Below are 13,914 nucleotides of genomic sequence, written 5' to 3' on the forward strand. Positions count from 1 at the left end.
TTCATTGGAATCTTTGCTAATGTTCTGGGAATGTTCTCGGTTTGCTGGGAGCATAAAAAACTAACTGGAATGCTATTTGGCCATAAATTGAGAGTACACAGTGGCAGAATACCTGACCACTGTGACTGACCAAAAATTATGAAAATCCTTGACTATATACAGACTCAGTGAGAATAGCCTTGCTATTGAGAAAGGCCGCCATAGGCAGTCCTGGCTCTTGAGAGAAGACAGGCTATGTGCACACTGGCCACAAAATGAGGTGGAAACTGAGCTGCATTTCCTAACCTGCTAAATGTATGACCACATTAGAGACACATACAGAATTTTCCACAGATCACACAAACTCCCGTGTCTGTTAGGCGAAATTTCGCAATGTGCAATCACCGCAGCAAGATTTGTGGCCAGTTGCCATGAGAAAAGGGCAACCATTTGAGCACAAACAACATTGTAAATACCACCAATACTTATCTGTTTATTTATCTTCCCCTACTATTCGTACTACAAGTATTTGCACATTGCTAAGACACTGTACATAGCTGATAATATAACACTTGAAATGTCTTTGTCTTTTGGAAACCTTTGTGATGTTGTTAATTTCTAATCGTTTTTATGTTCCTTTTGTTTCTTTTCACTTCTGTTTGATGTTTATTTCACTTGCTTTGGTAACAAATGTTTCCCATTTCAGTAAAGCGACTTTGTATTGAATGGAAATAGAGAGTGGGGGGAGGTTAGAGCGAGAGAGAAATAGAGAGAGAGAGGGGGAGAGAGAGCACACGAAGTTCATCTGAGGACAGGGAAATGCGCTTCTTTCCAGTGTGAATCATTTTGGAAAAATTAGCCTCTGGGCTGAATTGCCCCAGCAATTTGGCATGTTTCTCCATTCTGCTTTCTTGACTATTTTGGCTGAACTCACAGTTATTTGTTTTACTGCCCAAGAAAACTTCAGGTCCTTTAAAGATACAGCAGGCAAAGCCAGTTCCTGAGTCAGCCATGCCCTGTAAACAAATAAAATAAATCTCAGTAGAATGCTGCCATAGCTTCCTGTTTAGCTCTGAATTCCAAGGGAAACTGAGCTAGTTCTCTGAGTCTGCATCCATCCAGCGCACAGGGAGAATTCGTCAGTTGGAGTTTGAGAGGCAGTTTGAAGAATACCCTTTTTTAAAGGATTTAGATGTTTGTAAAATGGACGTTACATGTTTAATACGTGGTGTGGGTTTAGGTTCTGATTTTGTATTTTTGATAAGTGAATTTCCACAATTAAAGAAGTTGCCTTTGAATTCAGAAAGAACCTTGGGGCCATCGGCTGCTCATGTACTTATCAGTCAAGCAGTTTGGAAAACAAATGTCTGCAGTACAGTGGGAAAAAATAAAGTGTGAGAAAGGAGCAGTATGAGAGCGGGGGTAGAGAGAAAGGGAGAGGGAGAGACAGGGAGGTAGAGAAACAGGGAGTGATATGGGAGGGGGCAGTGGTGGAAATAGTACCCAATTGTCATACTTGAGTAAAATAAAAGATACCAAGTAAAAGTGAAAGTCACCCAGTAAAATATTACTTGAGTAAAAGTCTAACAGTATTTGGTTTTAAATATTCTTAAGTATCAAAAGTAAATGTCATTGCTAAAATATACTTAAGCATCAAAAGTAAAAGTAAAAATATAAATCATTTAAAATTCCAGACGGCACCATTTTCTTTGTTTTCTTTTTATTTACGGATAGCCAGGAGCACACTCCAACACTCAGACATAATTTACAAACAAAGCATTTGTGTTTAGTGAGTCCTGCCAGATCATAGGCAGTAGGGATGACCAGGGATGTTCTCTTGATAAGTGCATGAATTGGACCCTTTTTTTGTCCTGCTAAGCATTCGAAATGTAACAAGCACTTTTGGGTGTCAGGGAAAATGTATGGAGTAAAAAGTACGTTATTTTCTTTAGGAATGTAGTGAAGTAAAAGTAGTAGTAAAGTACAGATACCCCAAAAAAACTACTTAAGTAGTACTTCAATGTATTTTTACTTAGTTACTTTACACAACAGGGAGGGAAGAGAGAGGGAGGTAGAGTGACAGGGAGGTGGAGAGACAGGGAGGTGGAGAGACAGGGAGGTAGAGAGACAGGGAGGTAGAGAGACAGGGAGGTAGAGTGACAGGGAGGTAGAGAGACAGGGGGGTAGAGAGACAGGGAGGTAGAGTGACAGGGAGGTGGAGAGACAGGGAGGTAGAGAGACAGGGAGGTGGAGAGACATGGAGGTAGAGAGACAGGGAGGTGGAGTGACAGGGAGGTGGAGAGACAGGGAGGTAGAGTGACAGGGAGGTGGAGAGACAGGGAGGTAGAGTGACAGGGAGGTGGAGAGACAGGGAGGTAGAGAGACAGGGAGGTGGAGAGACAGGGAGGTAGAGAGACAGGGAGGTAGAGAGACAGGGAGGGAGAGAGTTTAATTTTGCAGTCAGCCCCTTCTCCCACCACACAAACAATGCTGCTGTCTCCCCCCCTGAGAAAGGAGAAGAGACAGGGGGAAGAGGGAGGGAAGGAGAGAGAGGGAGAGGGGAGAGAGGGATTGGCCTGTGTTGGGGTTTGGATGAGTCAGTGGTAGGCCCAGTCAGCAACAGCTGGGTCTCTAGTGTCACTTTGTCTCCCAGCCAGTCCCCATGCCCAGCCCTCCAGCCTTGCAGCCTCCCAGCTTCCAGCCTCCCAGCCTCCAAACTTCCAGCCTCCCAGCTTCCAGACTTCCAGCCTCCCAGTTTCCAGCCTCTCAGTTTCCAGCCTCTCAGCCTCCAGCCTCCCAGCCTCCAGACTCTCAGCCTCACACCTTCCAGCCTCCCAGCTTCCAGCCTCCAAGCTTCCAGCCTCCCAGCCTCCAGCTTCCCAGCCTCCAGCCTTCTAACCTTCAGCCTCCCAGCTTCCAGCCTCTCAGTTTCCAGCCTCTCAGCCTCCAGCCTCCCAGCTTCCAGCCTCCCAGCCTCCAAGCTTCCAGTCTCCCAGCTCCCAGCCTCTCAGCTAACAGCCTCCCAGCCTCCCAGCTTCCAGCCTATCAGCCTCGCAGCCTCTAGCCTCCCAGCCTCCAGCCTCCCAGCCTCCTAGCCTCCAAGCCTCCCAGCTTCCAGCCCAGTCTGAATTATGACAGCTCAGGGATGGCAAGCAGCTTAATTACAATGGCTGATTGCCTCTCTGTTGGCATTTCTTACAAGGTGATTGTCATGTGAGTGAGCAGATCTGGAGACCAGGAGTATGAGGAAAAGGGAGGCTTTTCATTGGCTCGCCTCAATTCCTTTGGACAGAAACAGATGCAGATTCAGAACTGATTGGTTCAGGGCAAAGAGAAGGTGTTTTTTTTATGCCATTTGGCCAGACAGAACCAGTGTGAGGAGGCTAGAAGCCAGGTGATTTTATTGCACAATGGTAGATTATAGCTGTTCAGTCTTTGGCGCTATTACATTTGTGAGTTGTATTAAAGTAATATCACGTAGGGGACAGACTGGATTATGAATGAAATTGTCAGATTTCTTGCACAGTATAATTTCTGAAGTAATTGATCTTGAAACCATCTTATTTTGCTTTCCTGAAAAGGTGGTGACTTCTAAGCAGCAAGAGAAAAATGAATATCCATAGGAAGCCTTTTAGAGGGTATCCAGGCTCTGTCGTAGCCGGCCGCGACCGGGAGACCCATAGGGCGGCGCACAATTGGCCCAGCATCGTCCAGGGTAGGGGAGGGAATGGCCGGCAGGGATGTAGCTCAGTTGGTAGAGCATGGCGTTTGCAACGCCAGGGTTGTGGGTTCAATTCCCACGGGTGGCCAGTATGAAATTTTTTTATAATAATAATGTAATCACTCACTAACTGTAAGTCGCTCTGGATAAGAGCGTCTGCTAAATGACTAAAAATTAGTGTATTGAAATGAGTGCAGAATTATTATTATTGAGCATATTTCTTGTCAAAAGGAGAGAAGTAAGGCCTTGAATTGGCCATTCTTATGTCAGTCAGTCAGAGAGACCACTGTGAAGTGTGATGTGTGTGTTAAGTGGGAGCTGGTTTGGGTTGGTCTGGACGGCTTTGTCTACTGCTTTGGCTTTTGTTCCTTTAGTAATGAATTGTGGAGGCCTTGGCTTGAGTCGGCCTGTCTCATAGCAACTAAAGACAGAGTGCTGGCGAGGCGAAGGGAGAGAAGGGCAGAGAGGATCATGGCCGTATGTTTGTCTCTCTGGGGGCAGACAGACAGACAGACAGACCACGCCGGGTCAGTCTAGCACAGTAAAGAATACTTTGTTTTGCATGCAAAGAGGATATAAACTTATTTGCTTTGTATAATATTATCTATTTCCTCCAGATAACTCGAAGATTGACCACGAAGATCACAATCTTTCCATTCACTATAATGAGGGATCCTGTTTTCTGCTAACAATGCCTGCAATACCGCGGTCAGCGTTGAACTTCCGTGGCTTCAATGAGAGGGGGCAGTTGTTCTCTCCTGAGCTAACCTGATTAAGCAGAGGTTGACGTTACTAAATCCTTTTGAACATCAAGTCCTGTTGTTGATTCATGGAAAGCCTGTTCCCCTGTATATGTCCCCTGTAGCTCAGTTGGTAGAGCATGGCGCTTGCAACGTCAGGGTTGTGGGTTAGTTTCCCACGGGGGGCCAGTATGAAAATGTATGCACTCACTAACTGTAAGTCGCTCTGGATAAAAATGTAAAAATGTATATTCATATGCAGACCACTGCAGCCTAGCCATGTTGACCCTGGACCCAGACACTACCTGTCTTTTTTATTTTATTCCACCTTTATTTAACCAGGTAAGCCAGTTGAGAACAAGTTCTCATTTACAACTGCGACCTGGCCAAGATAAAGCAAAGCAGTGCGATAAAAACAACAACACAGAGTTACATATGGGGTAAACAAAACATAAAGTCAAAAAATACAACAGAAAATATATATAGTGTGTGCGAATGTAGTAAATTATGGAGGTAAGGCAATAAATAGGCTATAGTGCAAAATAGTTACAATTTCGTATTAACACTGGAATGATAGATGTGCAAAAGATGATGTGCAAATAGAGATACTGGGGTGCAAATTAGCAAAAATAAATAACAATATGGGGATGAGGTAGTTGGGTGGGCTAATTTCAGAATGGCTGTGTACAGGTGCAGTGATCGGTAAGCTGCTCTGACAACTGACGCTTAATGTTAGTGAGGGAGATAAGAGTCTCTAGCTTCAGAGATTTTTGCAGTTCGTTCCAGTCATTGGCAGCAGAGAACTGGAAGGAATGGCACCCAAAGGAGGTGTTGGCTTTGGGGATGACCAGTGAGATATACCTGCTGGAGCGCATACTACGGGTGGGTGTTGCTATGGTGACCAGTGAGCTAAGATAAGACGGGGATTTGCCTAGCAGTGATTTATAGATGACCTGGAGCCAGTGGGTTTGGCGATGAATATGTAGTGAGGGCCAGCCAACAAGAGCGTACAGGTCACAATGGTGGGTAGTATATGGGGCTTTGGTGACAAAACGGATGGCACTGTGATAGACTACATCCAATTTGCTGAGTAGAGTGTTGGAGGCTATTTTGTAAATGACATCGGCGAAGTCAAGGATCGGTAGGATAGTCAGTTTTACGAGGGAATGTTTGGCAGCATGAGTGAAGGAGGCTTTGTTGCGAAATAGGAAGCCGATTCTAGATCTAACTTTTGATTGGAGATGCGTAATGTGAGTCTGGAAGGAGAGTTTGCAGTCTAACCAGACACTCAGGTATTTGTAGTTGTCCACATACTCTAGGTCAGACCCACCGAGAGTAGTGATTCTAGTCGGGTGGGCGGGTGCAAGCAGCGTTCGGTTGAAGAGCATGCATTTAGTTTTACTAGCGTTTAAGAGCAGTTGGAGGCTACGGAAGGAGTGTTGTATGGCATTGAAGCTCGTTTGGAGGTTTGTTAACACAGTGTCCAATGAAGGGCCAGATGTATACAAAATGGTGTCGTCTGCGTAGAGGTGGATCCGAGCGTCATCAGCAGCAAGAGCGACATCATTGATATACACAGAGAATAGAGTCGGCCCGAGAATTGAACCCTGTGGCACCCCCATAGAGACGGACAGAGGTCCAGACAACAGGCCCTCCGATTTGACACATTGAACTCTATCTGAGAAGTATTTGGTGAACCAGCCGAGGCAGTCATTAGAGAAACCAAGGCTATTTAGTCTGCCAATAAGAATGCGGTGGTTGACAGAGTCAAAAGCCTTGGCCAGGTCGATGAAGACAGCTGCGCAGTACTGTCTTTTATCGTTCGCGGTTATAATATCGTTTAGGACCTTGAGCGTGGCTGAGGTGCACCCATGACCAGCTCAGAAACCGGATTGCATAGCGGAGAAGGTATGGTGGGATTCTAAATGGTCGTTGATCTGTTTGTTAATTTGGCTTTCAAAAACTTTCGAAAGGCAGGGCAGGATGGATATAGGTCTGTAACAGTTTGGATCTAGTGTCACGCCCTTTGAAGAGGGGGATGACCGCGGCAGCTTTCCAATCTCTGGGGATCTCAGACGTTACGAAAGAGAGGTTGAACAGGCTAGTAATAGGGGTTGCGACAATTTCGGCGGCTAATATTAGAAAGAAAGGGTCCAGATTGTCTAGCCCAGCTGATTTGTAGGGGTCCAGATTTTTCAGCTCTTTCAGAACATCAGCTGTCTGAATTTGTGTGAAGGAGAAGCGGGGGGGGGGGGGGGGGGGGGCATGGGCAAGTTGCAGCGGAGGGTGCAGAGCTGGTGGCCGGGGTAGTGGTAGCCAGGTGGAAAGCATGGCCAGCCGTAGCAAAATGCTTGTTGAAATTCTCGATTATTGTAGATTTATCAGTGGTGACAGTGTTTCCTAGCCTCAGTGCAGTGGGCAGTTGGGTGGAGGTGCTCTTATTTTCCATGGACTTTACAGTGTCCCAAAACTTTTTGGAGTTAGTGCTACAGGGTGCAAATTTCTGTTTGAAAAAGCTAGCCTTTGCTTTCCTAACTGATTGTGTATATTGGTTCCTGACTTCCCTGAAAAGTTGCATATCGCGGGGCTGTTCGATGCTAATGCAGTACGCCACAGGATGTTTTTGTGCTGGTCAAGGGCAGTCAAGTCTGAGGAGAACCAGGGGTTATCTGTTCTTAGTTCTGAATTTTTTGAATGGGGCATGCTTATTTAAGATTGAGAGGAAAGCACTTTTAAAGAACAACCAGGCATCCTCTACTGACGGAATGAGGTCAATATCCATCCAGGATACCCGGGCCAGGTCAATTAGAAAGGCTAAAGTGTTTTAGGGAGCGTTTGACAGTGATGAGGGGTGGTCGTTTGACCGCGGACACATTACGGACGCAGGCAATAAGGCAGTGATCGCTGAGATCCTGGTTGAAGACAGCGGAGGTGTATTTAGAGGGTAAATTTGTCAGGATGATATCTATGAGGGTGCCCATGTTTACAGATTTAGGGTTGTACCTGATAGGTTCGTTGATAATTTGTGTGAGATTGAGGGCATCTAGTTTAGATTGTAGGTTGGCCGGGGTGTTAAGCATATCCCAGTTTAGGTCACCAAGCAGTACGAACTCTGAGGATAGATGGGGGGCAATCAGTTCACATATGGTGTCCAGGGCACAGCTTGGGGCTGAGAGGGGTCTGTAGCAAGCGGCAACAGTGAGAGACTTATTTCTGGAAAGGTGGATTTTTAGAAGTAGAAGCTCAAACTGTTTGGGCACAGACCTGGATAGTACGATAGAGCTCTGCAGGCTATCTCTACAGTAGATTGCAACCCCACCCCCTTTGGCAGTTCTATCGAGACGGAAAATGTTGTAGTTGGGGATGTACATTTCTGAATTTTTGGTGGCTTTCCTAAGCCAGGATTCAGACACTGCTAGAACATCAGGGTTGGCGGAGTGTGCTAACGCAGTGAATAACTCAAACTTAGGGAGGAGGCTTTGGATGTTAACGTGCAAGAAACCAAGGCTTTTACGGTTACAGAAGTCAACAAATGATAACGCCTGGGGAGTAGGAGTGATACTGGGGGCTACAGGGCCTGGGTTAACCTCTACATCACCAGAGGAACAGAGGAGGAGTAGAATAAGGATATGGCTAAAAGCTTTAAGTACTGGTCTTCTAGTGCGTTGGGTACAGAGAAAAAAAGGGGCAGATTTCCGGGCGTTGTAGAATAGATTCAGGGCATTATGTACAGACAAGGATATGGAAGGATATGAGTTCAGTGGAGGTAAACCTAAGCGTTGGGTAACGATGGGGGGTGGGACAAAGGAGCTATCTAAGGCATGTTGAGCTGGGCTGGGGGATCTACAGTGAAATAGTACAATAAGAAATAACCGAAACAGCAATAAGCAAGGCATATTGACATGGGAGAGAGGCATAAAGCAATCACAGGTGTTATTTGAGAGAGCTAAGACAACAGCTGGTAATGGCGACAAAGTTTGGGCTGAGGCTAAACATAAACAGGATGCGGTACCGTATAAAGGAACAGTCCAGCAGGCATCAGCTGTATAGCTGAGTTATCATAAGGTCCGGTGAACAGCAATAGGAGAGTTAGGTGGTAGTTGGGGCTGCTATAACACTGGCAAGCAAGAGGCCATGGCTTGCGTGTGCTAGCGGCCGGGGCTAGCAGATGGATCTTCGTGGTCGACGTCGTAACGGGAAGCCTGTTGAAACCACATCAGACGATTTCGTCGGCAGACCAGTCGTGTTGGATCGGCGGGGCTCCGTGTCAATACTAGGAGGTCCCGTCTGGTTGACAGAGAGGTACATAGCTGGGAGATGGGCCTGGCTCGAGTCTAGCTCAAGGCTGATTAGCCAACAATAACATCCATTTGGTTGCAGCTAGCTAGTTGCGATGATCCGGTGTTAAAGGTCCAGTGATTCAGTGATTCCGGCAGAAAAACCGATATGTTCTGGGTTGATAACGCGCTGTGCAGACAGTGCAGACTGGCCGATAATAGTCCAGGCTAGAGCTGGCTGGTAGGTAGTGCAGGCCACGGACAATGGTGAAAAACCGCTAACGGTGGCTAAATAGCAAGTAGCTAGTTAGCTGGCTACTCCCGTCCGGTAGACAGAGAGGTAGATAGCCGGGATATGGGCCTGGCTCGAGGCTAGCTCAAGGCTAACTGGTGCTTGCTTCGGGGGCAGTGGTGATTAGCCAACAGCAACATCCATTCGGTTGCGGCTAGCTAGTTGCGATCCGGTGTTAATGTCCAGTGATTCAGTTATTCCGCCAGAAAATCCGATGTTCTGGGATAAAACCGCTAACGGTGGCTAATAGCAAGTAGCTAGTTAGCTGGCTAGCTAGTTTCAACTGGAGATTCTAGATAAAAGGTAAGTCAATAATAGAATCCGTTCCACATTGAGTGAGGCGGGTTGCAGGAAAGTATATTTTGTAGAAGGATGAAAAGTGTGATAGGGAAATATGTATGAAAAATACAAAAAAATACAAAAAAATGGCTATTTACACAGACACACAACAAAGAACACGACTGCACTGCTACGCCATGGTTACAGGGATGGAGCAGGTTCAGGGGCCTGACTCCAGGGATCACTTTGCCTGCGTTAACAATCAGCATTGCACCCTCACGGCAGTAAAACAACCACCCTGCTGCCCCACGGGCCAGGAGAGACCAGGACACATTAACCCTGGTGCCCTGATGGCTGTCCGGCCTAATTACTGTGGTGTCAGTGAGCATCTCTCCCTTTGTGATCAGTTTCACTTGGAGCTGTTAGCCCTTTTAAATAAAAGAGCTCTGTGAACACTGGGTGTCTGATAACATTTGAAAGCGCTTCTTTGGTTTGCTATGGCCTAACGAATTGGCCCACAGTATGAAGCATTGTGCTTTGTTGTGAAGGGAAAATATCTTGTCACTTTGCGCTGTTGTATTTCATCCGATGGATTGTTAGCACTGACTTTGTTGTTCAAAGGAGTTTGTGCTGTGACTTAGATACCATATTTAATGATTTGTATTTTTTCCCCAGTGTTACATAGAGTGGCCAGGATGAAGAGAGAACTGATTCAATGGACTTGAAGAAATGCAGGTAAGCAAATCATGCAAATTAGAACATTCTCAGTCTTCCTCATGCTGCTTTCATAAACAAACAATGGTTTCACCTGTTGAAAGGGGTGCATTTACCCCCATTCTGTAGGAAGAACAGGGCATGCTGGCAATGTAGCATTGCTTAATTAAATGTGTGTGTTAGCCTGAAACCATCAGATGGCACTAGAACCAGTTCTCTCTCCCTCTGAATGAATCACTGAGCTGGCCAAACCAGAGACCATATCTTGGCTCTGCCTCATATCCACATATCAAACCTCACAGTTTCACATTAGCCTATTGTTTGTAACAGGGACAGAAAACGATTGCCACCCCATGTCCAATAGACATAGCTTTATTTGCCGCTTATGCAAAGGACCTGGACCTCCTGATGGTTCTTGTTGTATGGACTGGAGCAAGGTTGGCCTTGTGGATATTCTTGTTACAAATTCTTTGACCACTGATTGTCATTGACATTTCTTTTACTTTGGTGACCATTCACTGCCGTTTCTTCTTGCTTCAGTTTCATAGTCTGGCAAAATGGCTAGAATGCTCTGCAGTTTGGATACTCTAGGACAGATTATGGTGATTTAGAACATTTGAATAGGCCTCTCCCTCTCTCTTATTCTCTCCAGTGACTTGCACTGTTGCAGGTGTCCACCAGATGCTGCATGCAGACAGAGAGGCAGGCAGGCAAGCAGAGAGGCAAACAGACTGCACTGTCTCAGGTCTTGCCAGGAATGGCACTGGATGGAGATGAAATATCCACTTCTAATCAAAATCCTGTGGGCAGAGTTGGAACAACAAGGGGCTCTCCAGGGACAGTACAGACTGTAGGATTAAAAATGATTTATGTCTTTGTGCGTCATTCAAACCAATCACTTCTTGCCCAGTGGCATCACAATTAAACATAATTAACATGCAGTGGCATTGCTGGCTATGCTATGTGGGAAGTTACTGGTGTAGCCCTTCACACTCGTATCTTTATACGGGTGGAAAATGGCAGATTTGGGCACTGATAAATGCCTATATTGGAACATAGTGGCTGTACAGTAACATGCTATACATGACGTCAGAGCTCTTGCTCTGCGCTTCACATTGCTGTATGGGTTTTGACTGACAGCTGTTCTGAACTTGAGCAACACGCGCGACAAGAAGTTGTCCCCATCCCTCCTGGTAATTGGGCAACTTTAGCAAATGTTTTGTCTGAGTGAGGAAAATGCTATAAATTAAGAGGACTCAATGTGTTTTGAAAGATGAGACGTTAAGGATTATAATAAATACAGCCTTGATCGCATACAAGCAAGCCAAACACCCATGAGTCCCAATGTGCACTTCACATCTCACTTCACAATTCATGTCATATACAGTGTCAATGTTTATGATCACTATGTTTGATGTACAGTTACAAGATGACATGTCGTCATACCCTGGGTTGTTCTGAACAGAATGAGCCTATGTTAGTCTATTGTGAAGAAAATACGCGGTGGCACATGCACCTGAATGCACTCATGACTCCTTTCTATGCGCCCCAACGTTTATGATCTGTTTCCCTGAATTGCATTGTGAAAGTCTAATACTAAGATCGTATTTTATAACTTAGCTAGTCATGTTAGCAATAGAACAAGCTTTCAAACGATGCCCACCTGACCCAGATTGTGATTTATAATGGACCGTTTTTGGATTGCGTAAACAACAACAGTAATTGTGTGATGGTGGGGATGCAGGGTTGTGTTCCAAACAAAACAACTACAAGTGTGCTTGCTCTAGTTCCTCAACGGCACAGCTAGGAGAGCTCAAAAAAGTACCTTATAGTTGAAGACTCTTCTTTGAGTCATAAAAGTGCATTAAAATGACTTATGAACTGTGTGCACTTTGGAGAGGTGTGTGGCCACTTGGAGACACCAGTTAGTCCTCTCACTCAAACCCTTGTCATTTTTTTATTTTATGTTGCACCTACCACACATTTTCAAGGAATATTATTATCATGTTACTGAAATCCAGAGTATTTTCAGATTTCATTGTCAACAAATGCGGCGAAAAATATTGTAAATCTAAAATGCACATAAAATCAACAGTGTAATATTTGGATTCAGTCTTGTGTCAGGTGAACTGTTGTCCTCACCTTTGGTCTAATACTTTTCCAATAATCTCCAAACTGTTCCCTTTCAATTGCTAGCATGGTTATGCAAATGTTTTTCATATTTCTTCTGTAAGAAACGTTTCAATTTAGCCTTATCCATATAGGCCAATTCCCATGAGTGTAAAGGATTAACATTAATTATTAATTTGACTATAAACTTGTTGTCAACTACATTATTATAGTCTTACTTTCACTTGTCAGTCCTTATTTCCTTAAATAGAGATCCAAACCGTGTCCATTCATGTGCCTTTGTATATGTGTGTCAGTGAATATTTTGTGTGCTTTCTGTGTCTGTCTAGTATGTACTGTAGAACTATCTGTATTAGAGGGTGAAGTGAAAGGGTCTGTCATGTGGTGAGTCGAGTTGAGCAACTTAAAGGCCAGCGCAGTCAAAAACTAGATTTTCCTGTGTTTTATAGATATTTCCACACTGTGAGGTTGGAATAATACTGTGTGAAAATTATGATAATGCAATTTTAGTGTAAGAGCTATTTGAAAAGACCGCCTGAAATTTCATTCTGTTTTGGTGGGATGGAGTTTTGGCCTGCCTGGCGACATCAACAGGCAGCATAAGTTAATAGACCAATAAGAAAGAGAGTTTCAATCCTCTCTGCCATAACAGCAATTTTTTTAGGTTACATATCCCTCCCATTAGGCTCGTCCAATTAGGCCTTCACTCAGACCACTGCCAGACAGTCCTAGCAAATTTCTTACTTGAGAAATTGGTCTTTGCACAGAAGCAATTATTTTATTCTTTTTTTATAATTTTAATTGGGAAACAATAACAGTAAGGTACTTAATTGTTAACCAGAAATTATTTGATATTGAGATAAAAATGGCTGCATTGGGCCTTTAACAGTTAACACAGGGACAAAGCCAGGTCTGCGCAATGCATGCTGGGAAGTTTGGCTGCCAGAGACAGTGCCTGCTAAGTTCCAGCCAGCGTGGCTGAAACCCTTGCTAAGGCTGAAAATGAAGTTTGAGAGTGGAAACGAGAGGAGCAACAAAAGAGAGAGAGCGGGAGAGAGTGAGAAAAAGAGAAAGAGAGAGAGTGAGAGTGAGAGCGAGAGAGAGAGAGAGAGCTAAAGTGCTCATGGCTGTAGGCTCAGCGTGCTCTTAAAGAGATATTACCAAAACATTCCTGAAGCATTGAGAGAGAATGGGACAGTACATTATAGCACAACTTAGCAGTATAGACAGCATTTAGAACCTTGGTTTACTGCTTTTGTTGGGGAATAATTTTGATAGGGATATTTTCACTATTCTGCATTTTGCCTTTATCCGGATTTGACAAGTGCAATTTTGTATCATGTCAAGATGAAATAAGAACACAATACACGGTACTCACGAGACCAACGGACATGGGACAATAATCGACCAGGACAATGGGAACAGAGGGCACATATATACACATACTAATCAGGGGGAATGGGACCCAGGTGTGCGTAATGAGACAAGACAGTCCGGAGTTGGTGGTAATGAACCAGATCAGTGACGCCTAGAAGGCCGGTGATGGAATGAGCAGCAGTACCGGGGGGATCCGTGACAGTCCCCCCCCCCAACGCGCTGACAGAGCATGACAAAAGACACGCCACATAGGAATGGTCCTATTACTTTTTTTTTTTTGGTTAGTTTAGTTGTCAAACCGAACTTTATTTTCTTCTTAAAACACATGCATCCAGGATGTCCACCGCAGGAACCCAGCACCGCTCCTCTGGGCCGTACCCCTCCCAGTCGATGAGGTACTGGAGA

This window comes from Coregonus lavaretus (assembly GCF_964263955.1).
Source record: "Coregonus lavaretus genome assembly, chromosome: 21".
Classification (NCBI taxonomy): Eukaryota; Metazoa; Chordata; class Actinopteri; order Salmoniformes; family Salmonidae; genus Coregonus; species Coregonus lavaretus.